Source organism: Amyelois transitella, chromosome 11 (genome assembly GCF_032362555.1).
Source record: "Amyelois transitella isolate CPQ chromosome 11, ilAmyTran1.1, whole genome shotgun sequence".
NCBI classification, from domain to species: Eukaryota; Metazoa; Arthropoda; class Insecta; order Lepidoptera; family Pyralidae; genus Amyelois; species Amyelois transitella.
This window is the reverse complement of record NC_083514.1, coordinates 8,202,858-8,221,864: the sequence shown is the minus strand read 5'-3', so window position 1 is coordinate 8,221,864 and position 19,007 is coordinate 8,202,858. Positions and strand designations below refer to the sequence as shown.

Sequence of the window (19,007 nt, the reverse complement as noted above, 5' to 3'; positions counted from 1 at the left end):
CAGAATTAGGAATTCCATATTGCTTCGCTTAACTTCATATCAGATGCGCATCTCGGATAATATCAAGTTGTAGGTTGTATAAAGTGACGTCAACGAGAAATAGACTCCGATAAGGTTTATGGTTGACAGAAACCTCGTAAGAGAGGATTAAATACCTAGTGTGAAGGCGTGTGAAGATCCGCAACGGGATAAATATGAAAATAATGTCATTTAACATACACACGCATATCACGTCGAACACAAGACTCGAAAGCCATGTTTAAATTATTATTTATAGAATAGAAACATTTTAAAATATAATTAACATCAGTCATTGGACTCAAAAATCTCTTGTCCGCTTTAAAGTATTCACAAGTTCAATATTAAAGTGTGATTATGCAATGTGAACATGCCCTGACCAGATTTGGTACTGGCCCATAGTGGGCAGTAATCGCAATCACTATGATAAAGCGATTTATCCCGTTCTCTGTACAATTGTATCAATAAATACGGTAAGTTCAACTTAACGACCATTGGTCCACTAGTTTACTTCTGTGATTAGTTATGGCTATTTAATATATATCATACAACTTTCGTAATATTTAACAAGCTGTTAATTTATTCTTCTAGTATGGTCTGGCAGCAAATAATCCTAGTTTCATTATAAATTATTACAAAATGAGTTTGGATATTTTAAAACTGCATCATAAAGGATATTAGTTGAGTTGATATTAGTGAGTTTTGCGACAAAGAAAAATCTTTCCGCTAAGAATTTCCGTCGTACCTTTTCTCGTCAATGTTTCGTAGACAAATAGGTTCCATTTGTTTCAACTGATTGGGCCGTTCAAGGGATGTATCTTGGTTGATTATATTCCGCGAACCCTTCCGAGCTTCGAATAAATGAAAACTGCTGATGGTGGCTTCAGATAGCCAATCTTCCACTTGATGTATTGAACACCTTTGATATTCCGCCGGCACGAAGATCCGCACACACTCTTGGAAATTGAAAATTACTAATTTAACCGCCACTATCTTGGGAACTTCTTTCATTATCTGTTCTTGCACTTCGCTTCCTGCTTTTTATTGCATAGATAAGATCATATATTTAACGACACTTCAGCCGACTCGTGTTACTAACAATATGTGCAATATCTCAGTAAGTTTTTGCAATATATCTTCTTGTCTGTTCGTTTGTATCTCTCTCTAGGATTTATTTACACGCAACATTATCTTGTTCAAAAGACTAGCGTGTATATTAATGGTGGTGGCGCCTTATTCATATTTTACACGAGCAAACAGATTGTGTGTAGTAATTGGACATGCGTCAAGCGTGTCACGCTAATGTGGTCATAAGTTAGCCGGTGGCCTGAGGCCGGTGTCATTATGCCAATCTCGACAATTGAGGCTTGCGGCGCGGTGTCGACCGTGCGGATGATCTACGAGGTGGGATTATGAGGAGCAGCAAATTACACGCAACATTCCCGATGCTATTGTCACTAATTGGTGATGAGCAATATTATTATCCACGTTATGATGCAGACCTACCTAGAGATGATGGAGAATAGGGTATTGTCGTTATTGTTACTGGGTTTGGTGAATAATTTTGATGTTATTGCTTATGTTTTATTTTCTTTCTTCTGGCTGCATCCTATTAGGTCAGTTCTCCTATGAAAAAGTCTATACAAGGATGATCAGAGGATAATAGATGTTCAGGATTTTAAGAAATTTTAAATTGGTACTCAGAAGGTAAAAAAAATACGTGGTTTAAGCCTAGATTTTTTGTATAGTAACTATGAATCCATTTAGATCCCATCCGACGAACTAATATCAATGTCAGCGCATAAATATTATATTACCAATTATAGTTGCAAATCGTGGCAAGCCCGATATTTACAACAGCCTCGTCTACACAAGACACAGTGCACAGAAGTGTCGTTTACGTAACAGACATACAGTATTAACACGCATATAGGCAATAAGAACTGATAGCAAAAAATCTTCATATTATGTACTTATTGATGTTATAATATAATAATTTGACGCTTGTCTGTGACACCGGAGGTCCCGGGTTTGAATCCGCCGAACTTTCTCTGATTGGTCTGGGTCTTGGATGTTTATCTATATAAGTATTTATTATAAAATATAGTATCGTTGAGTTAGTATCTCTTAACACAAGTTTTAAACTTACTTCGATGCTAACTTAATCTGTGTTATTTGTCCCGTATATTTATTTATTAATTTAATTCTAATTTTTCTGTATTTCTTCACTCTCCTTTCACACTTCCTTTAAATGACTTGTTTGTAAAATAAAATGGAGCTCACCTCAAATACAATCGAGCACAATTCTATATCAACTTTGATTTGAACTGACGTCCGTCCACTCCCACTTGCCTGGCAGTTGATTAAAGGCAGCGTAATGAAATTAATAACCGTGGCACAAACCTAGCACCTCCTTCGCTCTTGACAAATGATCCACTGTAATTTCACACGGGACCGTAATAATACCTCGTCGAAGTCTATACGATCCCTCACCGATGAACACCTCTTCATTAGGTGGGATTTTTTTTTAATGTATATAACTTTGATCTGACAGAGGAGGTACTCATTTTATAGATTTTCTTGTCACTTTTAAAGTCTCTAGCTAGATACAATACTACTTACTTAATGTGTATTGAAAACACGGTTATTGCATTTATTTACCTTTATTCAAGCGTCGGAGGTTTGATTGACTTGATTTTTCATTTTTTGCAAAAAAGAAGAGGCGACCATCACGTCGCCTCGTCTTTTATTATTTGTTAATTTATTTATCGTATGTCTATTAGTCTCTAAAGATCCACCACTTTTAAGTACAATATCCTACTATTTGTGAATAACAAATGTAAAGGTGTAGAATGTGAGGTTAGTTACCTATTGTTTACAAGAATTATTTTGTATTTCCACCCTATATTCAAGCCTAGTATTTATCACGGTGCACTTGTTGCAAGATACGTAGAAACCAGACCATCGTCTGCGCTTCGGCCGATAAATCTGCCGCACTTAACTCCACTGGTAAAATAACTATGGGATTTCCGCGTGCGAGTCCGCGATGCGCCCGAGCATAAATCTATGCCCATATTGTGATATTGTGTTGCCATTATGGTCTCCTGGAAGGCTGGACGTCACATAAATACACGGTGCTGTGCGGTTAAGCCCCCGTCTTTTCAATGGGTGTCCATTTCTGATGCAGAACATATAAGTTAACCGCTAACGCTTTTCCTATCTCGATTTATGTGTTTGTCGTCTTTGGAACTGTTGTAAAGAGGTGACTTAGCCTTCTGAGATTAAATGACATCTGCATAATATTATTAAAAGCATCATCATTACCATTTCTTTAATTTAATCGTCGCCATATATGCTTCACAAGAATCATGAAGAAACCTTAGTCGAAAATTGGATTTGAAATCCATTACTTCTAAGACTTAATGTCACATCGAGGATAAAGTAAAATCTATATATGTAACGAATAATGAAAATAAATGTATTTTAAATATACAATTAGAAACCGTACCTGGAAAGCTGTATATAATATTTGATTATATTAAGCCTTGCCTGGCACAAAACATTATATACAATGTTTATAATTATACGCTCTGTATATTGATGTGAGAGATTTCCAATCAAACGATCTCGTAAAGGGACCGCAGCAATTTATAATTACCTTATAAGATAATAGCTGTAAATACATCAATACTTAAAACGGTGATGTTGAAGCATCTACAGGCCGACTCTTAGAGTTGGGCATTACTAATGGCGTCGCAAGTTGGAAAGTTCCCGATGCCCTTAAACGTTTTGTTTATGTTATTAATGTAGACGAGGTGTGGCTTTGGACGTAACTGTCTGAATAAAATTTAGTACAACACTATAGGGCCTTTAACGACTAGAATATGTTCGACGTAAACTACGTTATTGATATCATCTTGTACGATGCGGTTCCACTGTATTTGCTGGTATAATTTTTTAACAGCGATTTACGCATTCTAGTGTAGTTTTCATAGGCAATTGAGTAAATTTATATTTTGGGTCCAAAAAACCATCTGCGGTAGATAAATAATTTACTTTCTAATAGCGTGCAACGAAGCCGAGAAATAATTGGTTTGACTTTATTAAATCAGAATATATTATATTGTGTTCAGTAAAATTGTAGAAACCGATTGCTGCCTACCGTTTCTTTAGTCCATCGAATAAGATAGCAAGCAAAACAGAGACCGATAAGGATAAAAGCAAAATGTGGTTACAACACTTAATAGACTCCTCTCCGATATTATTGCTTCGATAGTTCGATAGAACGATATCGTGAATAGTAATAACCATATTCTAGATCAGATATTGCGCATTAAACATTTCAATACAAATTAAAGGCATCGCAGTGCGAACAAAACTCATGTGGCATCCAATTTCACGGTCAGTAAATAAAATTAGCACCGGACGCAGTAACAAAGCGGTCTCAATAACTTCTACAGAACGAGCTAGGAGAACGTATGTACTCATCCTATAAATCACACACAACATATGCGAAAAGATGCATCAAGTACTTGCAATGGTCATTATAAAGGTGAATTGCAATACGAATTTGTTAATTACGCCATAACAGCCGAAGCAACGCAGTTACATGCGAAGCGACATAGATAAACGCGCAATCACTGAAGAATGGACCGATAAGCACTTCTCGTAAACTGCAATTACAATTCAATTTACAGCGAAGCTTTAAACAAGTTGAGAAGGTTGTATTGCAAAAGATAAATGCTCGAGCGCTTGATTAAACCGAGTTTTGTTTTAGTCTGACTGGCGAGACGTTGAGATAGGTTGCGATGACGTAAATATTACAATGCGTGGTGTGATGTCATTCACCTGTGGTATCGATCAAATAGCTGCAGAATAAACAAGCCTCAAATTACAGGACGACCGTAACGGGAGGTTGGGCATTCGCGGCGCGTTGGTCCGCACGATAAGATTCTCGAGTCTCTCGCGCCTATTCAGGGTCGTTACGAGACGTTGGCGCAAGATGATCGATAATAATGGTAATTTCGCAAGGAACACGTGTAGCATCGGTCGTTCGTCGGCGCGATCGAGATCTCATGCCTGCCCTATTAGGACGTGCAAAAGGCAACCTCGATGACAGAATTGGCTTGTGCGCTATCGCGCTTGGGAATTTTCAAACATTGTTTATAAAGCGCAACAATGTTTATACCGAAAAACTATTGCTAAAAAATTGGAAGTCATTGCTGATGGTAAATAGTTACCATTGGCATTTGATGTTCGCATCAGCAGGTCGTATGAAGTAATGGGAGAGGAAGGTTATCAGCTTTTATAACTTGTACCAATTAATTATTGCTTATAAAATTAATTGCATTGAGCTGAAGAGCTATTAAAATAAAGTTAATAATCTGTACAATACTTCAGGTTTGTAGTCTCAGATGGATACCGAGAGGTAAGATCCAGGAGTAAGGCCAAAAGTATGATGGTAAATTAATCTGTACGTATGTTTACTAAATAGTAAAAGATGACAAACCTATTAGAATTTCGAAAAACCACTGCTTAAATTTGGCAAACAGTTACTAGTATAATGTCCACGGTAATGAAACCTCAATAACAAAATATTAATGCATGAATAAAGTTGATCAAGCCTTAATGATTAACGGAAGATATTAAATGAAACAGTTACAACAAATGTGAAATACATGTCATTATTACTTGCGAATAATAAACCTACTTCATATGCATTTTGAAAAGGAAGAAATAAATCAAACAATACTATTCAATATCGTACTCGAAGCGTTCCCAGTCCGTCATAAAACTTGGACAGTGCTTGAATGATTAATTATTTCCTTTCATCTCTGCCTTGAGAGATTAGAATTACTAAGCCCTAGGCGTCCCCAGGCATTGTGTTTATATTTAGCGTAAGTTTGTAAAGTTGTTTGTAAGTAATTCGTTTTATTTTTTGACTTAGAGGTTGATGTTGATGGGCAAAGTGATCAGTAGAGTAAATCACAGGTTCTACTTAAATGTGGACAGAACATAGTACAAGTACTGAGTGAAACTACCGCTTTTGTTGTGAATCCAAAAAAGGGATATTGAGATGATGATGGCAATTCTTCACTTAATGTATAGCAGTATAAGAAACTAGTATTAGATTGCTACATAATTAAGCAAAAGGACACTGTGTTCACATTTGCCCTAAATCAACATAATGCACATATTAACTGTAAATATTCAACGCTAATTGTGGTTCAGTCCTTGACTCAAGAGTGCTACAACGATTTGTCGACACTCGTTACTGCTAAAATTAGATGTGTGTAGATACCTAGATAAAATTAAATGTTTCATTATTGTTTAAGTGTTCATTTGTGTTTCAGGTCTTTGGGAGTTATCGCTAGTGTTTATTATTTTTCGTCTTAAATATTTATTTTATAGTATTTCTTGTCAAAATTCCATACACTGATCAGTTATGCGTTTTGACTGTAACCTTATGTAAAAGTTGATCATTCTAAATTTATGCATTGTTGTATCATCTTTTTGAATACAAATCTGACCAAATAAAAATTGCTCAAAAAATTATCCCTAAACACATTAATAATTCAGACACTGAAAACTGAGTCACGCAAAAGCAATTTAACGAAACAATTCCCTAATAAATCCGAGGCCAGAATTTGGCACACAAACGCCAAGAATCTAATAATGAGTGCACGGAATAGAGTTACGATCTAATTATAGGTGTACCGGTTTAAATCGTTGTAAATGTCATTTTACACTTGTGCAAATATCGGGTCAGTGCGGTTCTCACGGTGCCTTTCTCGATTAGATTAAATGCGCGGGCGCGGTGTTGCTAATTTTACGAGTTTGTCTCATGTAAACGGGGCTCAATGAGGAGCATGCAAGATTTAGTGGCTGTCCTGATACCGTTCGGTTGTAAGTTGTAGGGTTCAAAGTTATTTCATTGCCTGATAAAATATCTACACAATTTTCCCGCTTTTCAACTATTTCATACATACATAAAATATCATCTCATTCCCGAAGAGAAGACAAAAACAACATCTTTTCATTTGGCAAGATTCCTGCATACTTCTTTCGATTTGTCCACGATTCCACATACCTAACCACATTTAGGGCACCTTTAACCTGACCTTTAGGAAGGTCTGCCTCTATTTCAACTAGTTTCTGTTTATGAATTATGTTAACTCAACAGTTTTCACATATTGTTCTCCATACTCACCATCAAATCAACATAATTTTTACTGTCATTACCTTTCTCATTATACACAGCGACAAATCATATTCATAGTAACATTAAATAAAATTTCATGTACATTTAATTGAAATGAATCTCCCTTTATCCTAGAACTCGCACTGCTGAGGTATACAAACTATAAAACATAGTGGCGCGATATCACTAAATAAAGCAGACACATTTATTTACTTTCGCGCTGCCGTATCGAGTTCTTGGCTTACTTGCTACATGAAGCGTGCGCATAGAGCTAGATGTAAATAGGAACATACATGATCTACGCTGAAATCATCGTGAGGAAAAACCTGACTTACTCCAGGATCGTGGTCATCCGCGGATCTCGCGAAGTGAAGGACTAATACTATAGGCCGATGAATGATGATATGACTTATGAGGTTTCTAGTTATCCAAAATATAATTTTGGCCGTTGGCTTTTTGAATATTTGATGCACTAGTTGTAGATGTTTTTGATCAACTCCTGCTACATTGAGGTGAAGCGACAAAGTTTCTGTATATTCAACATTATGAAAATACAATACCGCCAAAACAGATAGAAAATTACAAGTTACTTAGAGAATCTTGACGGACTCGGCCCATATTAAATCCACGTTGCATTGTTAGCTTTCTCATAAGCTAGATTGATCCCGATAAAAAGCTTTTGGTGTCAGCTTCTCAGATTGCTGGCGTACCTGAAAGCGCATGTACCGCACCTATCTGAGACACGAGCCATAGTCTATGCAAACATAGTGATGATACCGCCTAAGTCATAAGATGAACGATTACTTGGTATTTTTTTTTTGGGTGAATGAGACGTTTCTGTACGTAGTGCGTGCCAGCTGCTTCTCTTCCAGATTGTAAACTTATAATTTATAAACTTAGTATAGTTTTGTAAGGCGTTTTTGGGATTACAACCTTTATGTTTGAATCTTAATTCCATTATTTGAACTACCTACAGTTACCTTCAAGACTTTCATTCAACCAAAAATTAATATTTCAATATTTTGCCACAAATCAACAACAAATTTATATGAACTTTTACGCATCTATAATCGATTACGTTACTAAAATCAATTGGGATCGTTTTTAAATCTTTATGCGTGACCATTAATATCGGGCAAAGCGTTGCGAAATTGTTATTTAAATGTGATCGAAATATAAGTTATATCTGCCTAACTATATTTATATTCAGTAAAGTAAAGAAAAATGTTGAACAATTTTTGCAATGTGATTGCTAAAGCTATATAAGCTATTGCTAAAGTTAAGCATGAATTAGTTAAAAGCAAACCATTAAGATGAGCCGTTTCTTTAAGCTTTACTAAATATCCACTTACATAAATCATACACAATTCCAACCGGCCTTTGTATAATAAAAAAAATGCCTAAAAAAATAATAGATAAATATACATGTATCTTTCCATAACTTGGGCCAAGCCCCATCTTACCTTTCACCGTCGAGAGATATTGTCCATGCAACCCCGATCCCTACGCCTCATTACCATATACCTTGCCGTGACAGGCTCGCAATTAACTATCTGTTTATTGTTGTTGAATTATAAACGGCGTACGGTGATACCACTTCTGCGTTTGGTGTGGCCACTTTCATTTGTGCTCGGCCTATACTGGCTATGTTGAGCGCTAGTGATGGTATAGATTTTAATTGAACTTTCATTATAAGCGAGTTGGGCTCGGGCTGTATGTTACGTAGTTTGTTGGTGGCCTGTAGATATATTAAAGAGTTTATCCATATTGGTAAGAGTAGAAACGTTAAGGAATATCTCTAGGCGGGAATTATTTTCTTTGTAAAGAATTACGACCATTTAATAATCGCCTTAATATTATGTTCCTAGATTTTGCATGTTTTAACATTATATTTTTTCACGTCAAAGATTATTACCAAATATTATTTATTCTGAGTTTTGCACTATTTAGTCTGCAGATCTTAAATTAACAAGACAATGTGTAAATGATGTAGACATTGGTGATAAAACCACTTTATGGATATATTGTATTTTACAGCTAAATTTAAGTCATCCAATACTTGAGTTGATGCCTATGAACAATTTTATATCCGGATATAAAAATATTTGCCTAATATTCGTTCAGTTTCTAATTTATAATCTGATCACACCTTGACCTGGAGTTTTTTTTACATTTATAGTCGTAGCGATCCTTAACAGATTATCTAAAGTACAAACTTAGTCGGACTTAAAGGCGCCACGACCCTTAAATATAGAATGTAACCATAGTATATAACTTTTAATTTCCGTGCGACTTAAATGCTTCTGTATAAGTATGTAAAGTGCACTTATCTCGTTAAACCTACGTAATCTGTGGTCATACCGTACGTGGTAAGTGAGAAGCGAATATCAATAAATGGCACAATTAAAAATGAAATTTATGTTGGTCGTACTGACTTTCTTAATGTGTCCGATAAAGTAAGATACCGTATTAAGTGTCGGTTCTAGGATGGACTAATCTATTGGTACTTCAGTTCAGAGATACATGAAATCAAGAGTCTTTCTTGCCACAGAGACATCTTTCCACTTGCCACGATCCATGCGTACTTCTTTCGCTGCATTCATATTTGTAACTTTCTCCATGCAAGCATTTAATTAAAGTCCTCTAACTAAAGTACCAATAACAACGGTGGTTTAGGGTACTTTAGTACTCTTAACAATTAAGTGCTTAGGAATAGATTGGTTTGTGTTTACCATTGACTATGTCTATCTCAATAAATAATTGAACCCTATCGTTTCTATCTTTATATTTTCATTGCCAAAGAATAGCAGTACAATCTTTGAAACGGAAACATTTGAAATTTGCAAATTTTTGCGAACTCCGCGAACAACTAATTCATCATTGAACAACTAATTGTTTTCTCCTTACAGTTTATATTTTATTGACTCCTTTTGGAAATTTACACCTTCGGTTACATTATAGAATAATCATTTTAAATAGGGTAAAACTGGCCACTCTCGGGACTTTAAACAATCTATGTATATGTGAAATTTTACAGAAATTAGGTTTGGAAGATGTCTTGATAAATAGCCATAGCCAGTCACCATTTCTGTGAGTCTTTCTGGTGTACATAAAAAAAATATATACTCATTAGGTGGTAGAGTATTTCAAGCGACAAAAGGGCAAACTCGATTTCGAATCTGCCGGAAACAAGCGTTCGTTGATTATGCAAAGTATTTAAATGGACAACGATTTCGATCGAATTTTTAATGGACTCTTTAAAAAACTTCTATTGCTTCCGTCGATTTTTTTTTCATTAACATTTATTGTTATTATAAGTACTTCCCTAAAATGTTACAAAAATATGAAACCAAATCAGATAATGTTAAATATCCTATATCTTCTTTTTCTTAAATATCTTAGTTGTGCCGTATTGTTTTCGGCACCAATGGAAAAATAGTAGGACCACTCCATCTCTGTCCCATGTCGTAAAAGGCGTATAAGGGATAGGCTTATAAACTTGAGATTCTTCTTTTAGGCGACGAGCTAGCAATCTATGTGAAGCTATATATGAATCTCAATTCATTTGATCTCAAATCTCAAAATAGCTGAAAGTGGCCTTTCAGCTATTTTGAGACTTTGACTCTGTCTACCGCGCAAGGGATATAGACGTGATTATATGTATGTATGTTCTTCTTCTTAGCTCGCCGAGAATCCCTTCAACGATAATCAAATTTTCCCGCTATAATATTCCACCATCATCGATTTTTATAGACACTTTTAACTCACATCCTTATGTCGCCTGGTAAGACATCAACATTTACTGTTGTAAATTATAGTTTCGTGCATCCACAAATCCGATGTTTAATTGTGCGCAGGTGCGGCTAGCGAGTGAAGCATTTGATACACCCGCAAGGTTACGTGGTTGCACAGTCTAAACTGCATAGAAGCATGATCGAGTATTCTATGTAGAGATGAATTGTCACTGAGAGCAATTGAAATAATGATTGGTTTATTTGATTTAGTTTCTAGTTCGACTAACTTTGTCGGTCATTCGCTCCAGTGTGAGATCACGTGTCAAAGTATTTTTTTTAAATGAAATAATGACCTTGTCTGCCAGTTGTTGTCCAAGTCCTCAAGAGATTAAGCATCTCCATTTCAACAAGGTGAGCTCTAATAAATTTGTTAATGCTGTCACCTTTTATCATGCGAACCGCCATGATATTAAAATCATTCCACGCGTCTGTACCTCCTTTTACAACTTTATCTTCAAAGCAAAGTCAAATACTATAAGGCATTATAAGAGGTCGCATTTCTGAACCGATTTCCGTGAAATTTTGGGGACAGGATCAATGCGAGCTAATTCTTTGGATTTAAAAAAAAATAATTTGTTGACACAAAGAGCCCAAGTTCCTTTTGATTTTAAAATTATTTTTGTACGACGAGTTGCCCATTCTATTATATCTGGTTTAGAATAAAGACAGGTGTTAAAAAAGCAATATTTATCTCACACACGGTATTTTACATACTCATGCGACATTTGCCGTCAACTCATGCAACAATATTATTGCAACGGCTTCACCGGCGCGCCCTGTGATTACATTTATCCTAGAATTCATCCCATAAATAATTATTTACGGCAAGAACCCAAGTGAAAACGTAATAATTATTAATGGATATAATCGTCGAGAAATCTCACCTCAATGTTTATCTTGAGTGGATGGTAAACGCTACGTTTAGATGCTATATGTGAAATTGTTAAATAGCGTATTAAATTAATACTGAATTCATTACCTATTATAAAGATAATGTCAAAATATAATCTGTATGATGTGTTTCGCTCATTTGCTATTGAAAAATAAAGAAAAACTGGTTAAAAATATATATTTAATTGATGAATTAGTATACCTTAACGCACTATTTATAAACAAAATTAAATTCTTCTTACTGATCAAATTTCATTTTTTCTTTTTCTTCTTTATTCCATCCGGAACTGGTACACCTTGTCGATCTTACATTAATTCAGAGGGCGCGCTTTTCTTTATTGGGATAAGTTGCTCATCAGCTATTAGTAATTAATTTATGTACAGTTAAATGTCTAAAAATAATTATTAAATAGTAAACAATAATAAATCAACAAACTATTACAACGACATGTAATATTTAACGCAAATGTCAATTTGTATTGTAAACGTACAGGGGTTTCGCAAACCAAACAGATTTACAACCAGCGCCATTGTTTGGTATTTAAATCGTCCGATCAGCTGATTATTTACGTGCAACCTTTCACGATGTCTAACATATACGGATGTCTGTTATGTTAATTGATTATAAGGAGATTTGCTATTAATTAATCTAGTACATCTTTGAGGCATAAATTTACTTTCTTCTTAAAAACAAAGTAGGTACTTAATAAAAATTTAATTTTTGTGGTACATAAAGTCGTGACGATGGGTTATGTGGCGTCCAAGTTGATTATAAATAGAAATGAATAGTCGATTATAAATTGAGAGAAATTTTTTTCTTCAATTTCGTCGAAGTTAAAAATGATGGTGATTTCAATCTATCAATATTTTCAGTTGACCAACCAAAAAAGTTTATTTATGTAGGTAAATAAACAAGTGTGAGTGGGAAGACCTAGACGAACGTATCTTGATCAAATTAAGGACGTCCTGGTAAAGGGTCAGGTCAAAAGTACCCGAAACCGCCGAGCTTGCATGAAGAGAGTTATGAATGTGGATGAAGCGAAGGAAATATGCAGAGATCGTGGCAAGTGGAAAGAGGTAGTCTCTGCCTACCCCTCCGTGAAAGAGGCGTGATTTTATGAATGTATGTATGTAAATAAACAAACGGCTTCTTTTTCATACATTCACTAGTATTTCTTAGAATTCCGAGGCATAACTGGCAATTTACCAAAATTCCAGGCTCCGCTTAAATTTGGCATCTAATTCTTGTTAGTATTTCTTTTTATTACTGCCCTGATGTCATGCGTTCAAAAGTTTATTAGCAGTGAAGTAATGTCGTAAATCATTATAGCGATGCGTTAATAAATATTAATGTGTTTTAATTTTGCAATACGTTATTGTTTTCGTATCAACTTGCGTCATAATTAAAATATACGTGGATAGAGTCTAGATTGTAGCACAATGTGTCCAAAATGTACTTATGAAGTAGCATCTATCAGTATTTGTGATCAGCTGAATTCAAATGTTTTTCGTTTTGCAGAAATATTTTATCATCTTCTTAGGGTCAGATAAAGATGCGGTCACTTTGAGGTGGATAGCCCGTGGAACTCGCAGAAAAACGTGTGACTAATTTAAGAGGCAGGAAAGAATGCAACTGACGCATTGTGTCAATAAAGTTTTGAATAAAACATTAAAAGTAAGTGACTATTATCAGGAAATACGATGGTATTTATAATAAACTATATTTTATGGATGACATGCCCAATATCATTTTTAAATTGCAGCTAATTTCGTCTTAAAATCACTTATTAATATTTTGCCCCTAATATTTCACAAGAAAATAACCATATTGAAAAGTTAAACGCAGACATAGAACATTTTAAGCGTAACGTAAGTACTCTATTTAGGTTACGAAGTTATATCAAAACTGGTCCTTCCTTACATCAGTATGGCGACCTCACACATAAAGTAGCGAAGGCGATGTTACAATATTGGATTTACGGTTAACAGCATAGAAACTGCCGGCTGTGCATAGGAAATACTAGTGTCAAATACATTGATACACGATTGCGTGTCCAACGGCAATTTATTATATGACCGATTCAGCAAGGACATATATAGTATCTTTCACATATATTTCATTTGCTTCTACGATAAAGGGATAAAGCTTAGGACTTCCTGTATCAGATAGGGTACCTATCTCATTTAAACTAAGGTTGCTTTACCGCTATGTGTCTTTAAGCCCTAGACTTTTAAATCGTATACCAATTATATATACAATAGTTATTACTGGTGTTTTAAGCTATTTCATGTGTGTTTTCAAATTGAAGTAGTACTTATTTTAGTGCCTTATATCTACATTTTTTACTTGATCACCCGGATACGATACTTCACAAAATAACAAAACAAATTATCAGACACCGAGCATTGGTAAGAGACTATTTTTAACTGTCGATTTAAAGTGTTTACATCATCAAATCAATATTTCAGATAAAAACACCGAGATAATTCCTCCGAAAATATAATTAGTCTGTCATTCCGCCATCCTCGACTTATCTCAAACGTTATCTTCTTTCCCATCTCGGGCAGCTGACAAAAACAATATATTAATGAATCCACTTGTGGACTAATAGACTTTCACCGTCGAACAAATAATTATTGTTGGATTTTGGTGCTCGCATGATGGCGAGGCGTGTTCGTATTTAAGTGTTAACATGTGCATATATCACGCTTCGACTTGATACACCTGCGAGACCACGCCCACCGGTCTGCCCCCCTCCCCCGCACCCTTGGCTCTTGTCTTTCGTTAGACCATCATCAAGATACCATTCCACGTTGAGACCCCGCAGAGAGCGGTCTGTCGCGCATCCGTCACTAAAACGGTCAATGTGTAAGCGAGTGTGTGATAATAACATTTTGGTGCTTTCTTCCTGTTTATTTCCTTTGACGGTGTTCTACTTAATTCAAAATTGTAAGTGCCTTTTTATATAGATAAAATATTTTTGGTAACAAGCATGAATTAAATGTTATCACTTTTTGATAACTTCTCTTATCAGGTGTTTATGTGTTTGTTAAAAATATAAAATATTTCTCTCAACAACATTAAAGAATAATCAGAGCTTATCTGAGTTCTGACAAGAATAAAATTATTGCGAGCTTATCAGAAATATCTTAGTAACGGTGAATAACTTCCTCGGTGACGATAAGGCCGACATTAATCATGGCATCTAATTGTGCCGACATAATTGCATAACGCTGGCTTTATCAAGCAGATAACCAACATTGTTGTGGAACTATGAAAGTTTCTCTCATGTCGACTTGTTGCTCCGGGGCGGAGCTAAGATCTTCGGGCGATTTGTACGCAGGCGCAAAATGACGCCTTTTTGCTCCAAGATTCCACTTTCTTTTACCTACTTTTATTAGAGAATTGCAGGGTTTCGCTCAAAGATTATCATCATTGACAGAAATCATCGTACTTATCATGTGCCTTACATGTTATCTTTCTAGCAATAATAGTCGCGCTATTACAATGAATTTGAGAAGTTTAACATACGATGTTACAGAAGATATGGAAACTATGAAGAAACCCTACGCCTAAAGAATTTCTACGACACGTGAATTGAAACAATGAGAGACTCACAATTTACTTGTGTTAGCGTGCATTGTTTGTGTAATAGAAACTGAGAGAATGACGTCTGTTAACATCTGTTTACATTTAAAAATTTTAGTAGTACCATTTTGAAATATGAATATGAATGATATGAACCTATTTCGTATTTGTGCATAAATAATCTATATATATAAAAGCGAAAAACACTCACTTAGGAATCACGAAATCTCGAAATCTACTGAGCCAATAAAGATGAAATTTGGCAGGAAGGTAGATTTTAATTAGGAGGGATCCACTAAGAAAGGATTTTTGGAAATTCTATGTCTAAGGGGGTGAAATAGGGGTCGCAAGTTTGTATGAAACTTCGTCATTTTTCGTGTGGGATAATTACTTGAAATTTTAGATTTAAATTTACGGTTAGATTAAAATAATAATCCATTAATTGGATTTTCAAAATTGCATTCCTAAGGGGGTAAATAAAATACATTAGCGCGGGCGAAGCCGCGGGCAAAAGCTAGTAAATATGTAAAATAGTGGGAAATTTGCCTGATCAAAAGTAAAACATATTTATTTTAAATACATTTTGGAATCAGAACTAGTGGTCAATTAATTACCATTATGAATATACTTTATTTTCGAAAATGCACACAAACATTTAAAATCCTTATTCCCTTTTCTAATGCATTTCATGCAAAAGGTTGCGGGATCTACTTTCGTTTCATATATTATGTATTCAATTGTAAGTCTTTGGTGAGAATCACCGTTAATATTTAACCCATTGATTGTTTAATCACTAAGTAAACACATAACTACCAAAACCGATCAAATTAAGCAAACCATCAAACCCTAATTACACACCAATCTGGCCGCAAAGGCTCCGTGACGGGACATCTCTCATTGCGTGGGCGGCACGCGCTCACTGTTTATAAGTTTTATGACTCCTAATGGCCAATAACGCTACTCTTGACTCGTGGGGTTAACTTGGTGCCAGAGGAGCCGATAGGTTTCACGACCTTGATGTTGGTTTTTTATACAAGATTTCTTCTCTCTTTATTCTTTATCTCTTTATTTCTATTAGTTAAATTTTTTGTTTATTATTTACAGCACGATATATAATATTGTAATATTGTAAAGCACAATTGTCAGATTTACAGTTTATATAAGTATTATCTACTAATCAATCATTGGATCAAACAAATAATTTTCAAGTATCCTATTCTGGACTTACAAAAACAAAATTTTAATTCTATGCATTTGAGAACAAGTTCTAAGTCACCTCTACTAATTTTGGGAAAACTTGTTTTCTAATTCTACATAGTGGTGATGTGCCGTCAATGATATTGCAAATGCTTGAGAATTCGTTACCGTTGATAAAATGAGTGTGCATTTTTGGAGTAACTACTATTGCTTTAAATATTATTTTATGTATTTTTATGTTTCTTTTTCATATTAGTTATTGTAAACATTTGAAAGTTTTGTCATTTCCGCCGTAATACTTATTCATTACATCGTTCTATGGTTTATGCCTACATAATGTTTGATTATAAAAGTGAAAGATACTTAATTATACATTCGGATAATCATTCGAACAAGCGAAAAGAAAGGTCTTTCCTTAAATGTGTTCAATGATAGAAAGACGAAATAAATTACGAAATCGACTGTTGTACTTACTTACATAATATGCAAAATAGGATGTCTGCACTTCGGACCGGACAAACTCATGGTTTTTGAAGCCGAGATAGGTGCAGAGAAATGAATTTGTGGGTACTAATTCATAGAAGTATATCTTTATATGTTTGCAATTTATCGTCGCTCATATACCTATCTGTTCCCATAAAAATCTTTTTCTTGGAACCTATGCTTTCTTTATTACTAACTATTACCGCTGTCTGTTTGAACGAATTTATTTTACGATTCTTGTTATTAATTGCTTTTTAAACGAACAATTTAATTAGTTATATCCGTAAATCCTGTGATCAAAACCATAACTGTCCAAATCAAATAAAGTTTATGGACTGTGTTTTTGCAATTAAATATTAAAGTCTCTACCACCCATTAATTGGAAATTAATACGTACCATGATACTTATGCATTAAGTCTTAAACGTAAAATCGTGAATGCCACGTCCACTGCCTACGGCTAATAAAATCAACGATATCTACAGCTGAGAACAGACCTTTCGCCGTATCTTGCTTATTAACACGAGTTAATTGGCCACTCAAACGACCTGCAGAATCCAGTGACACGGCATCTAGTTTCTAAACTTCTTCCAATTAGACAGGTTCACTTGCAATAAGATTGATTCTCAAAATGGCAAAGCAGATACCGTCTACTGCAGCTAATTAAAATATACCAACAGATGTATTTTCTATCTTGTAGTTTTTCTAAATATTAGGATGTTATCAATTGAAAGGTGGTATATACCTCGTATGCAAAGGAATTTAGTTGATATTTCTCGTAATTTTTATAAGGTCACCCTCCGTGTCACCTTTAATGTCCTATTTCGAATAATGAAGGCAGATTGATCTTATTATTTGATATTTTAAAAATACCAGATTTTTTTTTTGTAGTAATACGTTGTTCGTTAATCGAAAACATTTTGTAAACAGAATGTTGCCCAATCAGGTGCATGTGTTCGCATGTCTCTCAGTCCTTAACCCTTCAACTAATAGGTGAGACGTGACTATATATGTTGGGATCGCGAACGTTAATCTCTGATAACTTCACCGCTGCTCTTAATGTGTTGCTGATTGCATACAATTTCTACCTTTTATTGCCGTTTAAGCCCTAAGGTTCAACCACTAGTTCCATCTAATGCTACACTTCGGTCGTTTTGAATTCACATTATGAGTTATCAATGTATTACTTACGGTTCTTAATGGTTTTACGGCACTTGTATTCAATGGTGTTTTAAATATTACCAATAGTATCCTTTTCTATTCAACTTGTCATCAGATCAGCATCAGAACTACATATGTAAATGCTTGAAATGCTGTTAATATTTTTTTATTGATTCGTTCATTCTTCCTTCACAAGATCCTGTGCTTTAATTTATCGTCACATTTAAAGATTGTATTGGGTTTAATTTGCAAACCAAAATTATAACGAATCTTGATTTTGCCAAGGGCAACACACTTTGTCTGACATTTACATTATAAAGAGATCGGCCTCAGCTATGGATGCCATAGTGGCAGAGAAACACCATCCATTACGCCGCAGCGACAAGGCAGCTTGCTGTTCAAATGAGACAAGCATTCGTCATAATTTGACGAGGGCACTAACCTCCCGATTACAGCAGAAAAAAACCGAGTCGAAACAAACACCCGCTGTGGTGATCGAATCCGGAACCCCGAAAAGATACGGCAAAAAAATCTACGAAATCGAGTTATGCTCACATCCGATAATTCGATTTAATCGATTTAAAGCTCCAGTGCGGAGACGGGAAGTCTTCAATTATATTTATTGTTCAATACGTACTCGCGTGTTGTATGAGTAACATCCTGGGATGCATCTG

General features: G+C 35.1%; 1 protein-coding gene across 8 annotated transcripts in view; it reads left to right on the top strand.

The window, feature by feature from the left end:
• The window catches only part of LOC106139214 (protein N-terminal asparagine amidohydrolase), a 76,550-nt gene that overhangs the window by 22,448 nt on the left and 35,095 nt on the right, over positions 1–19,007 (top strand). For 3 of the 8 annotated variants that reach the window (XM_060946585.1, XM_013340605.2, XM_060946583.1), the window contains exon 1: positions 14,717–14,854. The exons of the other annotated variants lie outside the window; for them this stretch is intronic. The gene's annotated coding sequence lies outside the window, so the exon portion shown is untranslated. Of the gene's footprint in view, positions 1–14,716; positions 14,855–19,007 lie in introns of those variants that run through there. 8 annotated transcript variants of the gene reach the window in all.